This window comes from Musca autumnalis, unplaced genomic scaffold (genome assembly GCF_047663935.1).
Source record: "Musca autumnalis isolate F117 unplaced genomic scaffold, ASM4766393v1 scaffold_5, whole genome shotgun sequence".
Taxonomy (NCBI): domain Eukaryota; kingdom Metazoa; phylum Arthropoda; class Insecta; order Diptera; family Muscidae; genus Musca; species Musca autumnalis.
In genome coordinates, this window is record NW_027412088.1 from 32,620,802 (window position 1) to 32,638,961 (window position 18,160).

Consider the following 18,160-nt stretch of genomic DNA (forward strand, 5'->3'; position numbering starts at 1 on the left):
TCGTCTTAAAGAACACTCTAGATCTTGCAGCTCGTCTGTAAAGTATCTCCTGTTGCTGCAGCTCACCTATAAAAATCCTATAGGTACTGTAGCTTATCCATAACTGATTCTCCAGTTACTGTAACTCGTCTATGAAGTCCCTCCTTCTGCTGCAGATCACCTATAAAGACTCTCTAGCTACTTCAGCTCGTCTTAAAGAACACTCTAGATCTTGCAGCTCGTCTGTAAAGTATCTCCTGTTGCTGCAGCTCACCTATAAAAATCCTATAGGTACTGTAGCTTATCCATAACGACTCTCTTGTCGCTGCAGCTGGGGTATAAAGTCTCTCCAGCTGCTGCAGCTCATCTGTAAAGACCTCCACCTACTGCAGCTCGTCTATAAAGAATCTCGCGTTGCTGCAGCTCATTTATAAAGACCCTCCAGCGACTGTAGCTCATCTATAAAGACCCTTTAGCTACTGCAGCTCATCTATAAAGACCCTACATCTACTCCAGCTCGTCTGTAAAGACATTCCAGCTACTTCCAGCTCGTCTATAAACAAGCTCCTGTTGCTGCAGCTCACCTATAAAAACCCTATAGCTACAGTAGCCTATCCATAAAGACTCTCTTGTCGCTGCAACTGGGATATAAGTCTCTCCAGCTGCTGCAGCTAATCTTTAAAGACCCTCCAGCTACTGCAGCTCATCTATAAAGACCCTCCAGCTACTGCAACTCATATATAAAGACCCTCCAGATTTTGCAGCTCGTCTATAAAGAATCTCCCGTTGCTGTAGCTCATCTATAAAGACCCTCCAGCAACTGCAGCTCATCTGTAAAGTCACTCCAGCTACTGCAGCTCGTCTATAAAGACCCTTTAGCTACAGCAGTTCATCTATAAAGACCCTCCAGCTACTGCAGCTCATCTATAAAACTTCCACCTACTGCAGCTCGTCTATAAATACCCTTTAGCTGCAACATCTCGTTTATAAATACCCTCCAGCTACAGCAGCTCATCTATAAAATCCCTCCAGCTACTGCAGCTCATCTATAAAGTTCCTCCAGCTACTGCAGCTCGTCTATAAAGACTCTCCAGCTACGGCAGCTCATCTATGAAGACCCTCCAGCTACTGCAGCTCATCTGTAAAGGCCCTCCAGCTACTGCAGCTCATCTATATAGACCCTCCAGCTACAGCAGCTCATCTATAAAGACCCTTCAGCTACTGCAGCTCGTCTATGAAGAATCTCCCGTATCTGCAGCTTCTAGATAGAATGTGTCCAGCTACTGCAGCACGTCTATAAAGTCTCTCCAGCTGCTGCAGCTCATCTATAAAGACCCTTCAGCTACTGCAGCTCATCTATAATGACTCTCCTGTTGCTGCAGCTAGGGTATAAAAACTCCCCAGCCACTTTAGCTCATCTATAAAGACTCTCCAGCTACGGCAGCTCATCTATGAAGACCCTCCAGGTACTGCAGCTTATCTATAAAGACCGTCCAGCTACTGCAGCTCGTCTATAAAGACCCTCCAGCTACAGTAGCTCATCTATAAAGACCATTCAGTTACTGCAGCTCGTCTATGAAGAATCTCCCGTTGCTGCAGCTTCTATATAGAGAGTCTCCAGCTACTGCAGCTCATCTATAAAGACCCTCCAGCTGCTACAGCTCATCTATAAAGACCCTCCAGCTACATCAGCTCATCTATAAAGACCCTTCAGCTACTGCAGCTCGTCTATGAAGAATCTCCCGTTGCTGCAGCTTCTAGATAGAGAGTCTCCTGCTACTGCAGCTCGTCTATAAAGTCTCTCCAGCAGCTCATCTATAAAGACCATCTAGCTACTGCAGCTCATCTATAAAACATTTTCAGTTACTGCAGCTCGTCTATAAACACTCTCCTGCTGCAGCAGTTTGTATGTGAAGTCTTTTCTTTTGCTGCAGCTCATCCATAAACGCTCCCGCAGCTCTTTCATGAAGACCATCCAGCTGTTGCAGCTCATTTTTAAGGTCTCTCGTTGCTGCAGTTCGTCTATAAAGACTCTCCAGCTACTGCAGCTCGTATATAAAGACTATCCTGTTGCTGCAGCTCGTATATAAAGACTATCCCATTGCTGCAACTCGTTTATAATAATTCTGCAACTACTCTGTTCGTCTTAAAATATCTTTCTTATTACTGCAGTTCGTCTATAAAGTCTCTCTTGCCGCATCAGATCGTCGATGAAGACTCTCCTGTTGCTGCAGCTCATTTAAAAAGACTCTTCCGCTACTGCTACCAAGCTATAAATAATCTCCAGCTACTATAGCTCATCTATAAAGCTTCTCCTGTTGCTGCAGTTCGTTTTTTAAAGACTCTCCAGCTGCTGCGGCTTGTCTAAAAGGATTCTGTGCTGCAACAGCTTGCATTTAAAGGCAAAGTGTGTTTCTTTATCTGTAGTTTGTCTAAAAAACACCACGTGCTGCAGATTGAAAAACATTTCCATTAAAACGGTGGGGACATCTGATAACTTTTGCTCTGATATCACCATTCGTAAAGTTTACTCAATGGCCATGCTGCCAACTGACAAATAAATGTTGCTCAGAGAATCTTTAATTCTTTGATACAATTTCGATTTTTGTAACACTAAAAAATGTCTCACCTTAAATCCGTTGTCTAATGTCATTTCTATCGAAGTGTTTTAGTATCGGTTGTAGTAGTTTTTTCACAAAAAAATTGCTGACTATGCAAAGTTTCCATTAAAACACGTTTCTTTACGCTGCCGACATTGATGATAAGCCGTAACGGTTTGTGGCTCCTCCTACTCCCTTTTTTGCCTACCTTTGCCTTCCAACAAACTTAAATACCCCGGCTGCAGAGGTTGTCTTTTTCATTTAAATCTTTGTTGTTGCTGCAAAGAAAAGGAGCAACAGCAGGAGGGAGGGAGGAAGGTGTGAGAGAAGCTCTGACAGGAAGTAGATGATATGTTGTTGCACACGGTTGGTTGTATTGCAATGTCGTTGCCGTCGTATCTCAGATTTAATTACAATTCTTTTCGGTGGATAATCGAATTTTTCCAGTAACATTTTGTAGGAGGTTTTTTTTGTTTCTTTTTTATCCACTCTCTTCTTCTATATTTCTTTCGGTGGCATCCTTTATCCTTACGTTAATTTTTCTTCTTTTGGTGTATTTGTTGTTAGTTTGCATTTCCATGTTTCGATTTGTAGGTTTGTTTTTTTTTTCGTTTGGTCCATGAAATCACAGTCGTCGGCAGCGCTCAACTCATTCTTAGATCCTTGTTGTGGTTCTTCTCCCTGCTGCAATGTGGCCATATTTGTGTTTGGTGCCCTTTTTTTCGTTCTTTTCTACTCCTTCGCCAAGCATATCTTTGCTAAAGTTAGCTTTTCTGTGTGGTGCCTGTATCCTCAGTGCCAAGGATTTTGCTGTTGTTGTAAGTTTTCTAACATCCCCCCAGAAACAACGACTAGTTGTTCTTATTTGATTTCTCTGTTGCATTTTTTTAACAGCATACCAGGCTTCCCCCTATTTGGTGCCAATGACAACAACGACGATGATGATGATGCATTGTTTATAGCATCTCCTCATGAGGTTAGGCTTGTCTATAGTTTCAAATATAGATTCAATGTCTTCTACTCCTACTTACACCTTCTGCGGGAAAAAATCTCAGCTAACCACTGAAGCTATCTACATGCCTTGTGTGTGCTTTTTTTTCCTTTCAATACGTATTCAAATCACCAGGCATTTTTTTCATACACATCCATGTTACGGTTTCGAATCGCATATTTGTAGCTAAAAAATTACAAGATTTTTATTCATTGCCATTTCATCATTCATTCTCGTTGTTGTTTTTTTCTCTTTCTTTTTTTTTTTTTTTTGTTTGTTTCGTTTTCTATCCATGTGACATCCTGCCTTCTTTCCTTCCTTCCTGTGCAATTAAGTTTTGAATTTCAATCATTACTTATACGAGGCCTTTTTTGTTTGTAGTCGCCTTTTATTTTTGGATCTAAAGCCTAGGGGGAGAAGAGAAGAATGTGGGGTATTATTAGACTTGATATTTTCTAAGATTTCCTAAGGTTTACTTCAGGAAAAATTCCGTATAAAATATGATACGGGGCTTTTTGGTTCGTTCTTGCTAATATTATGGGTTTCTCGCCTATAGAAACTGTCCAGCTGCTGCAGCTCATCCATAAATATTATCCAGCCTGCTGCAGCTCTTTTATAAAGACTATTCTGTTGCCCCAGCTTATTTGTTAAGACGCTATTGCTGCTGGAGCTGCTACAGCTCGTCTTTAAAGACTCTTCCGTAGCTCCAGTTCATCTATAAAAACTCTTCAGGTACTGCAGGTAGTCTATAGATACTATCCTCCTGCTGCAGATCATCTATAAAGAATCTTCTGCTGCTGCAGATTGGGTATAAAGATCCTCCAGCTACTGCAGCTCATCTAAAAAGTCTCTCCGGCTGTCGCAACTCATCTATAAAGACTCCTGCTACTGCAGCTGGAGTATAAATACTTCTCAGCTACAGCAGCTCGTCTATAAAGACCCTCCAGCTATAGCAGCTCATCTATAGAGTCACTCCTGCTGTTGCAGCATAGGATATAGTAATCATACACTTAAATCATTTTATATATCATATATATTTTTAAATAAATAATTAACTCTCTGTCCTTTTCTCTCTCTTTTCAGGTAAGCTTCCCGATAATGAAACTATATAATACAAAATAGTGAGTATTGACAACATGTCACAATCTGATCGTTATCATAGTTAAGTTATCCGAATATCAGATCAGCGTTAGATATATCAGTATGCTGATTAGGAGTATTTCTTCCTGAGGTCTTCTATCTTGAGATCTTCTGTCTTATTATATTTTGAAAATACCTTTTGGAGACCTTCAATCTTAGGAATTCCTTTAGTAAGAACCTTAAGGGGCTTTCTATCTTAAGAAGATATTTAGTATGTATTTTATCCGAATAAGACCTTTCAATATTTATCCTTTAAGGGCTCTTCTATGAAAGAAAGAAAATCTTCTTTCTGAAGAAGAGCTTCTCTATCAATGTTCCTTCATCAGAAGACCTTAAGGTGGTCTTCTATAAAAAGAAGACCTTTAGGAGGTTTTCTATTGAATGCCTGCGGAAAGAAGACTAATTACCCAATTTCCGATATTTCGGCTAAAACCTAAAAAATACCAAAAAATAAGAGGTATGCTTCTATGGGGGATAAAGGAAGAAGTGGACATATGCTAATAATTCTTTTCAGGAATACTCTATGTCGCCCTGGAAGACTAAATAAAAAAAAACAGTCATTTCGGTGGGATATTGACGTCACAACCTTTAGAATTACGAAAATCGGGAGGTACCGTTCTATGGGGTTATATAGCCCCCATAGGCAAGGACCTATACCGACAAATTTCATATGGAAAGCTTTATACCCCAAATGAAGACTTAAACACCAAATTTCAGCCAATTCGATGGAATATTAAGGCAACAACCTTCAAATTACCGAAAATCGGGAGGTACCGTTCAATGGGGGCTATATAAAGGCGTGGACCTATACCCACAAATTTCATGTGGGAAGTTTTATATCCCAAATGATGACTAAACACCAAATTTCAGCCATTTCGGAGGAATATTAAGGCCACAACCTTCAAAATAGCGAAAATCGGGAGGTATTGTTCAATGGGGGCTATATGAAGGGGTGGACCTATACCGACAAAATTAGAGGGGAAAGTTGAATACCCCCAACGAAAACTAAATATCAAATTTTAGCCATTTCTGAGGAATATTTGAAGCCACAACCTTCAAAATTTCGAAAATCGGGAGGTACCGTTCTATGGGGGCTAAATGAAGGCGTGGACCTATACCAACAAAATTCTGGGCGAAAGTTTAATACACCAAATGAACACTAAATACCAAATTTCAGCCATTGCGGTGGAATATTGAGGCCACAACCTTCAAAATACCGAAAATAGGGAGGTACCGTTCTATGGGGGCCAGGGACGTACGCAGGGGGGGGGGGGGGGGGGCACGGGGGGCCCGGGCCCCCCCCCCCGAAATGGTTTGGTCCGACAATTTTTTTTTAGATACTTTAACAAATTATTACGATTTTTTCTCTAAAATAATTTTTGTTTTTGAAATTTCAAATGAAAACTGATATTGTTCTGAAGGTTCTGTACTGAAAATGTACTTTGTCACATGGTACAATAATACAGGTAGCATTATCATGCCAGCTGATGGTAACATAATGTGTCAACTGCATTGAATTGATGTCAAATTTTGACACCTTATGTTACCAACAGTTGCCGATGCGGCTACCTGTGTATTTGTACCATGCTTTGTCAGCAAGTTGTTTTTTTTTTTTGTGAATACTCTTTTTAGAGAAACTTCCAGTAAAACTGAATTCCTTCTTAATGCCATGCCAGTGTTTTGAAATTCTGTAATGAATATAAAGGTCTTGAGGCTTTAAATTCATTTTGTATTCAAAACGATTACAAATTCAGTATTGTGCGGATTAGAAGTACATAAAATTAAATGTCTATTGGACAATATGTACGACATACCAAGGGTTTTTCGTGGAGTATATCTCGAAAACCATTTAGAAAATTGTTTTACTGCCTTAATCAAAATTGTGTATTCCTAGTTTATATCAATTTGTTGCTAAACAGTAGAATAAAATAATGGAGAAAAATGTATTGTTGTGTATTATAAAGTGATAATATCTGCTATAAATAGCATGACAATCTGAATTTTTCCCTTTCAGTAACAAATTTGTAGCTGAAAACAACCGTAAACGAAATTAATGCTTAAACTTTGGTTATATGGTATTGTATTAAAATATGCTGTTATTTGTATTGTATATCACGATGCTCTTGAACCAACTTTAAACGAAAGAAGCTTAGATGAGAAAATAAAAAAATCGCAATTTTAGGGTTTTTTAGGTTTGCACGGTTTGGCTGGGAAACCAAAAGCCATATCAAAATGTAACTAAAGAAAATGTTGAAGCAGTGAAAATTCTCTACAATATTGTTTTTATATGACATTTTCGTGGGTTTTACCATTTTTGAAATATAGAAGTTCAAATTGGTACAATTCACTGAATGTATCGTCTCCTTATAAAACAATGTCATGACTACAATTTTCTAACTTAAACTTATATTGAAAACCTAAAATATACCTAAAAATGTGAACTTATTTAAAATTCCCTCCAGCGATTTTTTCTTGTTTTTGGATTTTTCTCATCTATGAACATTGCTGTTTCAGAATCCTCAAAAACTTCTCAGTTGTAAACTCCTTTTATTTAACGTTGATTCAAGAGCACCGTGATATTGAACCATCACGATAAAAATTTACCTAATCGAAATAATATTCTCAGACTAATCATATATTTTGGCAAAACCCGCGCCAAACAATTTGGAGTCGATTTATTCCAGTTCTAGGCTCGTGCTCATTATAACTCTCGAACAGATCAGCAGATTTGGTCCAAATTTTGGATCGCGCAATATTTTGTCCAAACTTCCTTAGGGCACCAGACTTCAAAATGTTTCCCCAAATTTTTGAGCAAAGTCCAATTCGATTTTTGCGAGACCTAGAGTAGGTTCGAATATGGATTATATCGATTCACTCCTTCAGATACCTCCAACACAAAATTTCTATTCTCCGATTTGACCGAAACTATAAACATCCTAAAATTACGTACATATATCAAGTACCAAGAGGGTCTATTTGGGACAACATCTTCGGATACATCCCTCACAAAAGTTCAACATTAGTGTAGTTTAAGGGCTGTTCGATGAGCCATTGCACTTTTTGACCAATGGTACTTCTTGCGGTCTTGTTTACAGCGATCTTGTATTTTTAGTGCGTAAGTCCATGGTATGTCAGGATTGGTCCAAAAGCTCTAAATCTTACGCTGACCAACTAAATTGAATTCCAAAATTAGGTCCACATCCAAAATGGACTATATCAGTCGATACTTTCAGGTATCGGTTGTACAAAACGTTTGCGCTTTCATAGAAGTCACATTTTTGAGCACAACATACATAAGCATTGATTCGTAACGCCAACAATCGTGAAGTTATACACCCCAAATGTTTCGAAATTATTGTTGGAAAGTTTATACGTCGAAAACAGGAGTCGAAATTCTGAATCTTCTTGGCTACACAATTTATAGAAAAAAATTGGCTATGTAGCCCGTATTCGCTCTGTCTATATATAAAAGTCTCAACCCATACAGGCTGAGGGTATATCTCTGTAGGCAAACCCGACTGTTACTTTTTGCTTGTTTTTCACAAAACAAAAGTTATGAATTTTCATCAGTTTGTCTCGGCTGTGCCGACAGAAGTGATTGGTCGTTGGAAAGTTTTAAAGGTCATCGAGTTCATAAACATCTAGTCGTACAATTAAGAAAGAAATAAGCGGGAACAACAACAATTGATGTATCAGATGGAGTTTTTCGACTTAACCTATTTCTTCAGAATTTAGCTAAAATGTTGCCGAGCTCTTTTTAGAGATATTTTTTCGACCATGTTTTTGCGTAGTCTCAAACAATACAGCAAGTTGGGTTCGGAGTCTATGAGTCATAGATTGCAACGACCGGCTCCTTTCACGTACTCCATCACTTCTGGTAAAATAGTAAAGTTTTGGCGTTTTTATGACATTAAAGAATATTATTTTTTTACAATAATACAAGACTTTTTTAATGCCACTGAAGTTAGTGTGTGATATATCGACACCACTAACTAATAGTATGCTAAGTCTAAAAAGTGAGTTTTGCAGGAGAAGCTCTCAAAGTTTGGAAATTTTTTAACTTCAGTACTATGCTAAGTCAATATTTGTTTATAACTTCTGTTCGGATTGACCGATCATTACCAAAATTAGGCAGAATTTAATTTAAAGGACGTTCGACACCTCCAAATAATAGTATGCTAATTCTGAAAAGCGAGTTTTGCAGGACAAGCTCTAAAAGTTTGGAAATTTCTTTGACCTTCAGTACTATGCTAAGTAAAAATTTGTTAATAACTTCTGTTCGGATTGTCCGATCATTACCAAAATTTGACAGAATTTAAGTTAAAGGACGTTAAATATAAAAATGTAAAGAACTTGAAAACATGCTAAGTCGACTTAGCATACTATTATTTGGAGGCGTCGATATGTACTTTAAAGAAGAAACGGCGTCGGATCGAACTGGTTATATCCTCCAAACACTGTATATATCTATTCGACATATTCGCGAATGCAATCCCTGTGTTCGAACGTGGATCTATTTGCACCACTCTTTTCATGGAAGTTCTCCCACCAAAAGGATTTCCAAAATCCATATTACTGACGATATTTTTAAATACTATGCTAATAGCCTCGAATTACAGAAAATCTTTCGAAAGCTATTCGCTGCGGGATTTAGAACCCAAAATGCCAAATAAGAACTAATGTGGTTGAAAAATCTGGGATACACTAAAACGTACATCTATATGGGTAATATTCATTTGAAAGATTTTTTAGTTATTGCTTCAATTCTATTGTATAATTTGGTTAAAAACTTTTGTATGGAAACTATACCGAACGTGGTCTGATATGGTTCATTTTCAATTCTAAACATCCAATGACTAGTATATTATAATCAGTTCCAAATTTCAATCTTGTATCTAAAATATTGTGATCTCTCTCTATTGAATGTATATACTTTGTGCTAATATTGAATATACATAAAATCAACTAAAAACCCTTAAAAATAGCTTTACGTAACGATACACAACATTTTTAATTTTCATGATTTTTGGTCAAGTTGGGCCCCCCCCGAAATGAAATCCTGCGTACGTCCCTGATGGGGGCTATATGAAGGCGTTGACCTATACCAACAAAATTCTGGGGTAAAGTTTCATACTCCAAGTGAAGATTAACTACCAAATTTCAGCCATTTCGGAGGAATATTGAGGCCTCAACCTTCAAAATAACGAAAATAGGGAGGTACCGTTCTATGGGGGCTATATAAAGGCGTGGACCTATACCAACAAAATTCTGCGGTAAAGTTTCATACTTCAAATGAAGACTAACTACCAAATTTCAGCCAATTCGGTGGAATATTGAGGCAACAACCTTCAAATTACCGAATATCGGTAGGTACCGTTCTATGGGGGCCATATGAAGGCATTGACCTATAACAACAAAACTCTGGGGGAAAGTTGTATACCCCCAACGAAGACTAAGTACCAAATTTCAGTCATTTCGGTGTGATAATGAAGCTAAGACCTTAAAAATACCGCAAGTCGGGTTATACCGTTATAAGGGGGCTATATCAAAACGTGGACCGATAGAGCCCATTTGCAATACCAAACATCCTAGGAGTAATAGAAGCTTCTATACCAAATTGCAAAGCTCTATCTTAAAAATTGCTAGCTGTATCTTGATTTCAACAAAAGGACGGACGGACATGGTTATATCGACTTAGAATTTTACCCGGATCAAGAATATATATACTTTATGGGGTCTCCGATGAATATTGTGATGTGTTACAAACAAAATGACAAATTTAATTATACCCTCCATATTATGGTGGAGGGTATAAAAATACTTCTATCAGTTTTTTTTTTCTAAAGAAGATTAGGAGGTCTTCGATTTGAAAAAGGAGACCTTATAAATGTTGTCCATTTGACGAACGTCTTAAGGAGGTCTTCTATCTGGAGATATATATAGATATCTAAGAAGTCCTCCATCTAAAGAAGGAAGAAAACCCACTAACTTCTATCTCAAAAATAAATTTAATAGACCTTCCATCCAAACAAGATCTTTCTATCTGAAGACGATCTTTAGTAGGTTTTATATCTGAAGAAGAGCTTTATGTAGTCTTCTATCAAATAAATATTTAAAAGATATTCTACCTGAAGAAGACTTTTACGAGGTCTTACAATTTAACAAACCCATAAGAGGTGCACTCATTGAGGTCTTCTGTCTGAAGAAGGCCTTTAGCAGGTATGCTATTTGAAGAAGATCTACCGGAAGCCTTCTATCTGAAGAAGACCATTATGAGGTTTTCTAATTGAACGAATATAACTTTATGCAGATCTTCCATTTGAATAGGATAGTTAGGAGCTATTTTAGCTTAAAAATACTTTCTGTCTTAAGAATTAAGTTAAGAGACCTTCTATCTGAATAAGATCTTAGGCGAGCTGTTATCTTTTGAGGACCTTAAGAAGGTGTTGTATCGGAAAAAGGCTTTTAGAATTCTTTTCTAATATTTAAGTGGTATTTCTCTTCTACAAAAAGGGTCTCCTGAAGATAAAAAACCCCTTAAGGGATGTATTCTATCTGAAAACGGCATTAGAGAGGCCTGCTATCTGAAGAAACAATTAATAGTTTTTCTATCTCTCCACCCTAAATACTGTTAGAGGGTCTTTAATGTCCAGAAAGGTTCTTCTATTGCAACCTTTTATAACTTATTTAGGAGACTTTTGCAAGGACTAATGTCTAAAGAAGACCTTTAGCAGGTCTTCTATATTAAGAAGGTCCTCTTAATATAGAAGAAGGAAGTCTTCTTTTTAAAGAAGTCTTTTATGAAATTTTCTGGCTTAAAACCCCATTAAAAGGGCTCTGTCTCTAGTAAACATTTTATCCAGAGAAAAGGCGTTCCACCTTACGAAAGCCTTTAAGGCGTCTTCTATCTGAAGGCCTTTATCAGACCTTCTATTTGAAGAAGGCTTTATGCAGTTCGTGCATTCTGGGAAGACCTTTAGCAAGTTTTCTATCTGGAGAGAACCTTTCGGGATCCCTGGGATGCCTGGGATCTCAAAAAAAGTCTTTGGAATTTTTGTGTCCGACAAAGACCCTTAGGAGGAATTCTATCTTAAGAAGTTCTTTAGCTGGTATTCTATCCTATGAGTGTCTATATTTGGGGAGAGAAGTTCTACTATTCAATCTTTTAACTCAAGAAGATCTATAGGAAAGATCCTAAAGATAACTTTTAGTAGGTATTCTATCTTAACCCATTAATGCCCATTGGCAACTTAAGATGCCAGCTGACTTCTTCTCTTTTTTTGTACTCTGAGAAAGAAGTGGGAATAGGGAATATAAAACTAACTGTACTATCATTAAGTAGACACTTGTTATTTTCAATTGTGCTTTTGTTTAGTGTCAATTGCTTCTTGCGTTTGCATTTTATTGGCTGCTGATTTTCAACCTGTTTCAAAAATCCCATTTCATTTGAGACTGCTGTTTCAAAATGTAAGTTTTTCTATTATAGTAAATAATTTCATAACAAAGTGTGTTTGTATTTAAAGAAATATATCTTGATTATGTTTTAGATCAAAAATATTTAGATTTACTGTTTTGTGCTTAGAGAAATAATGTGTTTTTTAGTGGTGGCAACTTAAGTTGCCAATGGGCACTTACGTAAAGTATTTTGTTATCGGATATTTGTTTTCTGTGAATGTTATTGTAACAGCATATATGTTTAATTTTTCTACGATCTAAGAACTATTCACGTTTTCGTGTCTTAGGGCATTCGAAAAGCGGACTATCACGTTTGATGAACTACTAAATGAATTGGAATTTGGATAATGATGTGCCGCCTGTGGAAACTTTCCAACAAGACACAGATGTTGATTCTGATAAATCTGATGTTGAAGTGCTTGGTGATCCAGAGAGATTGCCTGGGCGTATTATGAGAACGGAAGCAGAAAATCGTATAGATGTTGATGCAAACAAATATGCAGAAACTAATGAGCCACAATTCAAAAAGCGCAAGGTTATACAACGGAAGTGGGGAAAAGCTCTACCAACATTTACCATACCAGATGCTAATTCAATTCCTGACCCTTTTGATTTCAATTCATCGGAGGAAATTACCCAACCTATAGATGCGTTTTTTGTTTTTTTCTCAACAGAGTTTATTGATAAAATAGTAACTGAAACAAACTTATATGCACACCAAAAAGGACATCATACATTTTCTGTCGATCACGACCAGTTCAAAACATTTGTTGGAATTTTGATTTTCAGTGGATATCATTCACTGCCTTCACGATATATATAATCATAAAAGGGGTCTCGAAATACCGCCGATGTAAAGAGTGTAATGGCCGTACCATTTTTATATGCAAAAAATGTAATATTTCCCTTCACCCTAATGAATGTTTTTCGAATTACCATACAAATAAAAAATAATATAATAATATATGTAATTCTTATACTTGAATGAATAAAGCTTTGTGTTCAAACTGAATATACATACGTATTTTCAATATGTAACCTATGTGCCCAATGGCAACTTAAGTTGCCGGGTGAAAACTCCCACCTACCCTAGTTTTTTCTTAAAGTTGCTGAACAAAGTATGTTTCTTGACCACTAAGGACTCCGTGTGCCAAATTTCAGGCCGAAATTCCAAAAAAAAAAAAATCTGGGCATTAATGGGTTAAGAGGATCTTTAGGAAGCCTTTTTTCTAAAGAAGACGTTTGGAAGCTTTTCTAGTTTAATCATCTTTGGGATGACTCGTTTTATCTAGATAATACCTTTAGGAACAATTCTGCCTTAAAAAGTTTTAGTTTTAGGGAGTGTTTTCTCTGAAGAAGACCTTTTTTGATAAAGTGTTCTAGGAGATCTTCTTTGTATGAAAAACATTAAAGGGTCCTATATCTGAAGACGACTTTTAATAATTGTTCCACAAACATCCCATAAGGGACAAGGGAGACTTCTCTCATATCAATGAGTGCACCCCGATTCATATTATCTCAATGATATGAGACCTACAGTTTATCGCCGAGTCCGAACGTCGAGTCTAAGACACCACTTTTGTAGAGAAGTTTTTTATGGCTGAAATACTCAGGAAATGTCGCCAACAATACTGAGGGGTATTTTGCCACCGTTGAAAAGTGTTTTGATGTTGCCTGGCTGGGGAATCGAACCCACGACCTTATGTGTGCAAGGCGGGTTTGCATGCCAATGCACCACGGTGGCACCCATGCTCGACGACGTTTAATAGGTCATTTATCTCAAGGGGCCCTACTATCTAAAGTGGACCTTAAGACGGCCTTCTATGTGAAGTGTACCCAACAATTTTGGTACGTCTTTTATGCCAACATCTCGAGATGGCCTATGGGAGGTCTACAATCGGAGGAGGCTCTGCTAATCTATTTTAAATGGTACTCTACGCTGTCTTCTATTTAAAGAACCACATCATATTGAATTTTTCGCCGTATTTATTTTTTAAAGATGATGTTCGTAGATGGACAAAAAACGTCTTCTATCTGGAAAATATCCTTAACAGGTCTTCTATCCTTTAGGAGGTTAGATAACCTTAAAAAATACAATCGGCAGATCCTTTATCTTAGAATGTCCTATAGAAGGCTTTTGGAGGTCTTCCATATAAACAAACCTTTTAGGCTTTCTATCTAAAGAAAAGGTTTGCGGGGTGTTTTTTCTGAAGAAGAATTTTTATTTGATAAAGAGTTCTAGGAGATCTTCTTTGTAAGGAAGAACTTTAAAGGGTCGTTTCACTATCTGAAGAAGACCTTTAGTAGGTCATATATCTTAGGGAGACATCAAGTGGCGTTTCTGTCTGAAGTAGACCTTAAGAAGGCCTTATATGTGAAGTGTACCTAAAATTTGAAGAAAATATGTTGGTAGGACTATCATGAAAACATCTCAAAAATAGGCCCCCTACCCTACCTTATAAAGGGGATTCTATTTAAAGAACACCATCATCATGGTTTTTTTTATAGCCTCAGCATTTATGCTAACGAGAGTATATACACTTTCATACGGGCAAAACGTGCCTCATCGAAATAATGGTTTTAAACCCCAAGTGTGTTTGGACGAAATCTGTCCCAGACAATTTGGAGTCGATTTTGCAATGTCCGTCCGTCTGTCTGTTTTTCTGGCTGTCTGGTGCGCACCATAACTCTCTAACGGATGAACCGATTTGGTCCAAAATTTGGCTTTCATAATATTTTGTCCAAACTTAGTTTAAGTTCGAAGATGGACAATTTCTGTCCACTCCTTCCGGTACCTCCCCCACAAAAGTTCAAAAATCTGGCGATCGGGTCTGCCGATTCGGTCCAAAACTTGTCCTTCATAATGTTTTTTCCAAACTAAGTTTAACTTCGAAGATAAACCACATCGCTCCACTCCTTTAAGTACCTCCCCCACAAAAGTTGAAAAATGTTCGGAAAAAATGTGCGCACGGTAACTCTTGAAGGGAGTGACCGATTTGGTCCATACTTTACACACCCTAATATATCTACCAGATATAGATCAGGTTCCAATATGGACTATATTTGTTCACTCCTTTGGGTACGTCCCACACAAAATTTCGGATAAGTTCACTTTAAGACCTGCTCTCGAATCACTTTGATTTTTGTTGAAGCTACTTGCATTCGCTACCTCCATTACGAAGCTTCTTCTTCTATGAAAACTGCCCAAAAGGTTGAAATAACCCCTATGTCACCATAAGTAGAGCTCGATAACTCTCGAACTGATCAACGGATTTGGTCCAAAATTTGGCCTTCGTCATATTTTGTCCAAACTTAGTTTCTGTTCGAAGATGGGCAATACCGCTCTACAACTTCCTATACTTCCCCCAATATCAAAAAACTGTCACTAGTATGATATGCACGATATCTATTGAACGAGTTGGTCCAAACTTTAGATCTCCTAATATTTTGTCCAAATTTAGTTTAACTTCTAAAATGGTTCATTTCGGTCCTCTTCTTAGGGTACCTTCCCCACAAAAGTTCAACATTTTTGTTCAAGTGCAGTTTAGGGTCTGTTCGAAGATCCTTGGAAATGTATACCGATGATGTTTGTTGTGGTCCTGTTTACAGCGATATTATGTTTTCCGTGGACAAATCCATGATCCAAATTTATGTGATGACCCACTAAAATGACTAGTGGGATATGACTCCCAAAATAAGATCCACTGCTATAATGTACCAAGTCGGATGAAAGTTTAAATTTGCATAGGCTGAGGGCATATCTCTGTCGGCAAAGTCGACTGATAGTTTTTTACTTGTTTTTTTTTTTTCGTTTTACCGCTTATAAGCATTGATGTCCCCCTTGGAATGCTATTTAATTTGTGGTGCTACGATTTAGGTGTTGCAAACGTTGGACACATTGGGGAATCAATAACCTTGGGAGAGACCCCAACGCCATTTTAAAGTTATTCCCGGATTTTACTTATCGATTCTCTGCCGCAAATCAAAAATATTTTCATTAATTTCTCGTTGGAGTCGAGCTTAATGACCGATCATTTTTGCAAGTGAAAAGGGAAAGCCGAAAATTCGAAAATACACAACCACCACTATGTGACATGTTTCGCCTTTGATAGAGGCTCATCACCCGTAATAGGTAAAATTTTCAAATAAGCAAAAATACTTTCATTTAGAAATCCATAGATCAAGTTCTTCCTTATTCAAAACAAATACAACAATAACAAAAATTATTTTAACACAACACAAAAACAACTACACAATTTAATTGGTGTATCTTTTTTACCTGTCCATTTCGATGGAAGCCGCCACTGTCTCCTAAGAAGAGGGAGTGAGGATTATCGCCTGAGAGCGTTTTGTCTTTTAAGAGTTTTGAAAGTAATTGAACACTGACAATGTACCTTGAAGACGACCGCAGACCCCCTCAGTGAATGTAGGAACAATTTTGCGGTTGAATAAAAATTCTTACAACTGTCTTATTTCTGGCGCAGCCACACACTCACTCACACAGAAACACCTTTTATAGGGGAATGGACATTCTTATTATGTTGTTTGGCTTAATTTTACATTTAAGCCACAGCTACCTGTTTATAATGAGTGGTGCTCTGTTCCTTCGTGTTTCTACAAATTTGACATTACACATTTGAAGGAAATGCAGCTAATAATTTCTGGACAATTTATTCTTTTATAGGGTCGACTTTAACACCTTAGATATTTATTTTCTAGAGTTGCCCACTTATTGTAGGAATATTTTTATACCATTATTGTTTAATTATTTGCTAGAGTTACCCTCCTTTTTTCTTCCCCCAAAATCGCAATGCCAAATATTGCTCGGCAAATTCACACACACACACACACAGACATCGTTTTTAGTTTTCCAAAATCATTGGCCAGAGTTTTGGTCGTGTCGTCATCATCACCATCATCGTTTCCATCTTTCCGATGAAGATGATTCGTCGTCGCTTCCTACTTCGACAATTCATTTCAAAACGAAAATCATTCGTCTTTTAGTATTTCGTTTACCATTCAATTCACTCGTTCGGAGTTAACGGCAATTAGTCGGATGGTGCAATGTTAGGTTGTTGGTAGGTAGTTCGGTCGGTAGGTGTGTTTGTCGCTTCGTTCGTCGCAGTAGTTTGTTAACCGACACTATTTTATTTGCCAAAAACACCCAACAATGACTAAAAACTATACTTCGGTTCTTTCACACCATAGTGTGGATAGTAACAAAAGCAACAACAACAAGAAGTGTAAATTGAAACTATTTTGCAAATCATATTTCAGGGTTTGGACATTGGCTCCAATGATTTAGGGTTATTTTTAAGTAAAACAAGGGAAAAAATAAGGTACGAAGAGTTCCGATATAATATTGAAATGTATTTAGGAGGACTTCTATCTGAAGAAGGCCTTTAAGAGGGCTTATATCTATTAGAATAACCCCTTTAGAAAGTCTTCTAGCTGCATAAGTCTGTTTGGAGGTCTTCCATCTGAAGAAGACTTTTAGAAGTTCTCCTATCTGAACAAGACCTTTAGGAGGTCTTCCATCTGAATAAGGCTGTTAGAAAAATTTCTTCATGAAGGCCTTATAGGTCTTATTTCTGAATAAGACTGTTTGGGGGTTTTCTATCTGAAGAATACGTTTTTCTACCCGAAGAAGGCCAAGAAGACCTGTAAGGTGTCTGTCTCCTCATTTAGGTGGTATTTTATTCTAAAATGACTTCATCAGACCTATTTGAAGAGGACGTTTAAGAGGCTTTCGAAAACCTTTAAATAGTCTTCTATTTAATCTTCTGAAGGAATCTTTATATCATCCTTAGATCTTCTTAAGATAGAAGGGCTATTGAATGTCTTCTTAAGATAGAAGACCTATTTAAAATTTTGTTAAGACAAAAGACCCTAGTAAGATCGTCTTACGCTAGAAAATAGGAGGTATTTTATCAACTAGCGTAAGATCTGAGGAAGATATAAAGAGACTTTCAGTAGGTTTCCCATTTTAAAAATA

General features: G+C 37.4%; 1 protein-coding gene across 34 annotated transcripts in view; it reads left to right on the forward strand.

Moving 5' to 3' along the window:
• psq (BTB-domain-containing protein pipsqueak) overlaps window positions 1-18,160 on the forward strand; it is a 384,732-nt gene that overhangs the window by 224,506 nt on the left and 142,066 nt on the right. For 3 of the 34 annotated variants that reach the window (XM_073991026.1, XM_073991025.1, XM_073991023.1), the window contains one exon: window positions 4,654-4,691. The exons of 30 other annotated variants lie outside the window; for them this stretch is intronic. The gene's annotated coding sequence lies outside the window, so the exon portion shown is untranslated. Of the gene's footprint in view, window positions 1-4,653; window positions 4,692-17,167; window positions 17,409-18,160 lie in introns of those variants that run through there. One more of the 34 variants, XM_073991033.1, reaches the window with a different exon arrangement.